Raw genomic sequence first — 6,706 nt, 5'->3', positions numbered from 1 at the left:
TTCTGTTCCTTGGCCTTAATAATTGCTATTGTCCTATCCTCGAGTATGCTCATTCTTTCTTCTGCCTCCTCAAAAATACTTTTGTATCTCTCTAGTGAATTTTTCATTTCAGTTATTTTAACTCTCAGCTCCACAATGTCTTTTTGGTTGTTCTTTTTTTAGTTTTCTATGTCTTTATTGATTATTTCCATTTTGCTTGTTCATTTTTCTGAATTTCTCCACATCTTTCTTTTTCTTTGAGCACCTTGAAGACAGTTGTTTTAAAGTCTTTTTTTTTTTAAGTTTATTTATTTTGAGAGAGAGAGGAAAGGAGGGGCAGAGAGAGGGAGAGAGACAATCTCAAGCAGGCTCTGTGTTGCTAGCGCAGAGCCCGATACAGGACTCAGTCTCATGAACAAACGAGATCATGATTTGAGCCAAAATCAAGAGTTGATCTCTTAACCAACTAAGCCACCCAGGCATCCCTAAACTCTTTACCTGGTATACTTGCTGTTAGGTCTTTTTTGGGAGGTTTGTTGATATATTTTTTTCCTTTAAGCGGGCCATATTTTCGTTTCTTTGTATGCTTTGGGAATTTTTTTTTGGACATAGACATTTGTATCTAATGATGTGGTAACACTGGAAATCAGATTCTCCTCCTTCTCCAGGGTTAACTATATTTTATTAGTTTTTGTTTGCTGTTGTTGTCATTTTAATTATTGTAGGCTGTTTCTATGCTGAGGATCAGCCTGGCTTGAAACTTAATGTCTTCTCACGTCTTTTCTGAGCCTTTTCTTGGGCATTTGTGGTCACTTCCTTATTTTCCCATATATGCCATTGGTTTTTGTTGTTATTGTTAGGTTTTTTTTTTTTAAGTTTTTTTTTTTTTTAATTTTTTTTTTTCAACGTTTATTTATTTTTGGGAGAGAGACACAGCATGATTTTTTAAGTTTATTTATTCATTTTTGAGAGAGAGAGGGACAGACAGACGACAGAATGGAGGATGGGGCAGAAAGATAGCGAGGGAAAAAGAGAATCCCAAACAGGCTCCGCACTGTTAGCACAGAGCCCAATGCAGGGCTTGAACTCATGAATCATGAGAACATGACCTGAGCTGAAATCAAGCCCAAAGGCTAAGACATTTAAAAATAATGACATACGGTGCCTGGGTGGCTCAGTCAGTCAGGTGTTCGACTCTTGATTTCAGCTCAGGACATGATCTCATGGTTTGTAAGATGGAGCCCCTCATGGGGCTCTGCACTAACAGTGTGGAGCCTGCTGAGGGTTCTCTCTCTCCCTTCTCTCTCTGCCCCTCCCTGCTTTCATACTCTCTCTCTCTCACAATAAATGAAAATAAAAATAAAAATAAACAAAAAAAAGTCTGAGCTTTTAATGGCTGGCTCCTGAAAGGGAGAAAAATGAAACATAAAAGAGCAATAAAAAGGGATCCAGCCCTTCAAATCCTCTGGAAGTCACTTCAGCTGGGGGGGGGGGGGGGGAGGGGGCAGGGACAATGGAGGTGTGCAAAAACGATGGCTGCCTGTCTCTTTGCAACTTCATGATCAGAAACAGCAATTGGCAATCAGAATACAGATCTCTAACATTTGGAGGACAGATCCCCCTTTTCCCACCCTAGTGCTCCCACACTGTGTGCACACTACTCCAGGAATGTGCACAGCTGCCTGTCACGTGGCTGGGAGTGGGGGATGAGTAATTACTACTGTACTAAAAGCTGAAATTGACCAGAACTAACTGTAATTTTCCCTCCACAACCTCCTCTGGGATTAAGAAGCCTTCAATGGGCTCCAGAGTTCCAAAATAGTTACCTCATGTTTTGCCAACGCAATTGTTGTCTAGGTGGGTGGGGTGGGGGTTGGGGGGAACAGATTCCTGATGCTCCCTACTCTGCCCTCCTTCCAGAGTCCTAGTGTCTTTTTTTTTTTTTTTTTTTAACGTTTTATTTATTTTTGAGACAGAGAGAGACAGAGCATGAACGGGGGAGGGGCAGAGAGAGAGGGAGACACAGAATCGGAAACAGGCTCCAGGCTCCGAGCCGTCAGCCCAGAGCCCGACGCGGGGCTCGAACTCACGGACCGTGAGATCGTGACCTGAGCTGAAGTCGGCCGCTTAACCGACTGAGCCACCCAGGCGCCCCCAGAGTCCTAGTGTCTTATACACTACTATCTGACCCCCATATTCCATTTTAGATATATCTGCAAGAAAACTAACAGCACATCCACAAAAAAAAACTTGTACCAGAATGTTCATAGCACCTTCATTCACAGAAGCCAAAAAGTGTAAACAGCCCATGCGCCCATGTGTCGATTAACAGGAGACTAGATAAACAAACTGTGCTAGATTTACATAATGGAATGCTACTCTATAATATAAAGGAATAAACAGCTGACACATGCATCAATGTGGATTAATCTCAAAAATACAATGTGTAAAAGAAGCCTCACATAAAAGAATACACACTTCATGATTCCACTTTTACAACATTCTAAATAGGCAAAACTAATCTACGGTGAGAAAAAGGCACAATAGTTCTCTCATATCAGGGAGCTTTCGGAAGTAACTGGAAGGCACATAAGGGACTTTCTGGGATGATGGTAATGTTCTCTATCTTGGTAAGAATTTGGATTTTACAGGTGTATGCGTTTGTCATAACTCATTTCACTGTATGTAAATTATACTCCAAAAGAATACAACTATAAACAAATATTAAATTCTGTTTGATATACATGTTGAAGTATTTTGGAGGAAAGTTTACTTATGTCTGTAATTTACCTTGAAATGTATTTTTAAAATAAAATGGATCAATGGACGGATAAAGGATAAATGGATACAAAAGCAGTAAATGCAAACATGGTAAAATGCTAAGGGTGAATATATGGTGTTCACTGTAAGACTCTTTTGCTTTCATTGAATGGTTAAAGTTTTTCATAATAAAAGCTGGGGAATGGGGAACAAAGGCAGAACAATGTGTGTGATCCCATCAGCATACATTTTTACGATTTTTAAGAGTATAATTATGCTGAGACATACATTAAAAGTTTTCTTGATGACTACAAAAAAAAAAAAACCTTTAAAACAAAATATGGTAAATCCACAACACGGAGTATCATTTCATAATAAAAAGAAATAAGGCAGTGATAACATGCTACATGGATGAACCTTGCAAACATTATGTCAGGTTAAAGAAGCCAGTCACAGAAGAGCACATGTTGTATGATCCCATCTGTATGAAAAATCCAGAAAAGGCAAATCTATGGAGACAATAGGTAGTGGTTGCCTCAGGCTGGGGGGAGAGGGACTACGTAGAAATGAAGAGTGAGTCTGCTCATGACTTTGAGGGCTTTTGTCTTCAGTTGATAAAAGTTTTATGAAATTAGTGGTGGTGGTTGCATAACTGTGAATATCCTAAAAACACGGACTCACTTGCTTGAAATGGGTGAATTTTATGGTATGTGAACTGTATCTCACTCAAGTTGGGTTTTCCCAAAACAAAGAACAAAAAAAAAAGAATTTGAATAGTGACTACATTAAGGGAGAGGCTAAGGATGTAGGCCTGGAAAGACGTTAGATAATGTTTGAATTATTTTCATGGGAATATAATATTTTCCCAAACAGTAATTTTAAGAGAAAACAATTGACAGTGCAACAAAAAAATCAAAAGTGGGATGCGGGGCCCTCTAAGGGGGTATGAGCCAAGACTGGAAGGGAGGTCTTCCTAGGGTGTTGGGCAGAAGCCTTGGCTGGGGGCGGGGGGGGGGGGGGCTAAAACAGCTAAGTTTGTCAGTATAAAAGAAGTTTGCAGCTGGTAATCTTATTTTCTACTGACATTAAAGGGGGTGGGGTTGGGATGAAGAACATGAAGAGTGTGGCACGGAAATTTGGGGTAGTTCCCTGCCTGGGTGGCTCAGTGGGTTAAGTGTCTGACTTCGGCTCAGGTCATGATCTCATGGTACATGAGTTTGAGTCCCATGTCGAGTCAGTCCATGTGCTGACAGCTCAGAGCCTGGATCCTGCTTCAGATTCTGTGTCTCCCGCTCTTTCTGCCCCAAACCCCACCCATACTCTGTCTCTCTCTCTCTCTTAAAAAACAAACATTGGGGCGCCTGGGTGGCGCAGTCGGTTAAGCATCCAACTTCAGCCAGGTCACGATCTCGCGGTCCGTGAGTTCGAGCCCCGCGTCAGGCTCTGGGCTGATGGCTCGGAGCCTGGAGCCTGTTTCCGATTCTGTGTCTCCCTCTCTCTCTGCCCCTCCCCCGTTCATGCTCTGTCCCTCTCTGTCCCAAAAATAAATAAACGTTGCAAAAAAAAATTAAAAAAAAAAAAAACAAAACAACAAACATTAAAAAATTTTTAAATTAAAAAAAAAAAAAAAGAAGTTTGGGGTAGCTCCTAGAACGGACAGGATGGTGAGTGGAAATGCAAGGATAAAGGAAATATGGTTCTTTCTTGCAAGGGAGTAAATTTCAATCTTTTAAGTTATGGGGCATAAAATGTTGTGTTTGTACTCAGAGTAAGTCAGTCATCCTACTGGACAGCAATCACTGTTTAGAGCAATTTGGGAGTCAGAATCTTCCTTCAATCCTTGGTAGTTGTGTGACCTCAGAAAGGCTACTTCTCTAAGCCTTAGCTATCTTATCCTTATCCACAAAATGGGGACTTCTACGCCAGGATTGTTGTGAAAACCGAACGATAAATATAAAATTCTTCGCATAATACAAGACATATAGCATTTGATAAATGATAGCTATTGTAGTTATTCATTCATAGTTACGTCACTACTGCAAATAACACAAGCATTTATTGCAGGTAATAATCCCAGGTTACCATGTGCCCAGCTTTGTGCTAATTGCTTTATACATATTATCTAATGTAATAAATACAACAATACTATAAAGTACCATTTTGCCTGCACTTTACAAATGAAACTGAGGCTTAGATCAAGAAACTTTCCAAAGTCACACAGCTGAAAGTAGAAGCCAAACGATTCCAAGGTCTCTGATTTCCAAGTCCACAGCTGTCATGTGGGGTGCTCCAGCCAGAGACCTCTTACCTGAGAGATTTGGCAAGGATGAAGGGGGCTGTGGCTGACATCCATCCTGGTTCTGAGGCCTTAGATCATCTAATGGCAGCAAAGTTTGACTCAAACTATATGACCAGTTCAGACTATGGTTTCAAAACAGGTGAACTAAATTAGAAAATGAAGAAACAGAAAATATGAACATCAGGGTATGGGCGAGACCATGAACAGAGCCAATCAAAAAACACTGGTCCAATCAATCTACAAATGCACACCTTGTAGCAGACTTTTAGGTTTGAGGAGCAGCTATGCAACTTTTTTTTTTTAATCTGCCTTTTTAAGGAATTATATCATGAACATGTAACATTGAAAAAAAAATTGAATTCCCCTAGCTATCCCATAGTTTAGTCCCTGTTAAAAACAAATCTAATGTGAACTTGATCTAACAGAAACAACAGGACACACTATTTTCTTTTTTTTAACATTTATCTATTTTTTTGAGAGACAGAGACAGAGGATGAGCTGGGTAGGGGACAGAAAGAGGGGGGGAGTCACAGATTCTGAGGCAGGCTCCAGGCTCCGAGCTGTCAGCACAGAGCCCGACGCAGAGCTCGAACCCATGAACCACGAGATCATGACCTGAGCCGAAGTCGGATGCTTAACCGACTGAGCCACCCAGGCACCCCTAACAGGACACACTATTATATAAAGATCTGTGAAACAGGAATTGGACTGTACATTACTTTGCCTCCATTATTATAAATATTTATTTACAGGCAGGAGGCAATATTATACAAAGAATTAGATATTTCATTGAAATCAACTTAGATTTCTTTGAACCCTAAAATTCTTTGTTACCAGTTTCTTTTCCTTGTAACTTACCAACAGGGTGATCTTCGGATGTTACAAATGGTTATGTTTTGAAATATAAAATTGCTGAATTTACAAGGATTTTTCCCTCCCCAAATCTGAACATGAAACATTAACTAACTCCACATAGTTCCAAATCTGATTTCATTAGCCAAGAGAGCAGATCACATCAAAATCAAATGCTTTACAAAGTATACCATGGTTGATTAAAGAGGACACCCCTCTTGTCACATCACAGTGAGGTCTATGTCTCCTGCACTTGATTCTGAGCAGACCCTGTGACTCCTTGACCAATAAAATACATCAGAAGTGATGCCATGACAGTCTTTGGGCACAGGCCTCAAAGAATTGGTAATTTACATTTCCTGTCTCTTAGAATAATCGTTTTTAGAACCCAGTTGCCACCCTATAAGGAAGCCCAAGAAGGCCCATGTCTTGAAGAACTGAGGCCTCTGGCTGACCCCGAAGCCAACAACCAGCACCAACTTGCCAGCCATGTGAGTCCCAGCCACGTTGGAAGTGAATTCTCCTGCCCCACTTGATAAACCCAAGTCAACACTTGAGGAGCAGAGACAAGATGTCCTTGCCAAGCTCACCCAAACTGTAGACTTGTGAATGAAACAATGAACTGCTGGACCATGCCACTCAGTTTTGGAGTAGTTTGCCCATAAAGCAAAAGACGCTGGACCACTGCCCAACATTACATCCCCCTAATCATCTCAAGATGAAAGCCTGAACATACCAACCCCACTGCCTCATAACTAAGCGGATCAAATCTGTTATTTGTATGGTTCAAATGGCCACGGAGGACAGAAACAAACA

This window comes from Puma concolor, chromosome B3 (genome assembly GCF_028749965.1).
Source record: "Puma concolor isolate L17-30 chromosome B3, mPumCon1.1.hap2, whole genome shotgun sequence".
Classification (NCBI taxonomy): domain Eukaryota; kingdom Metazoa; phylum Chordata; class Mammalia; order Carnivora; family Felidae; genus Puma; species Puma concolor.
The sequence above is the reverse complement of the archived record's forward strand: the minus strand, read 5'-3'. Positions refer to the sequence as shown.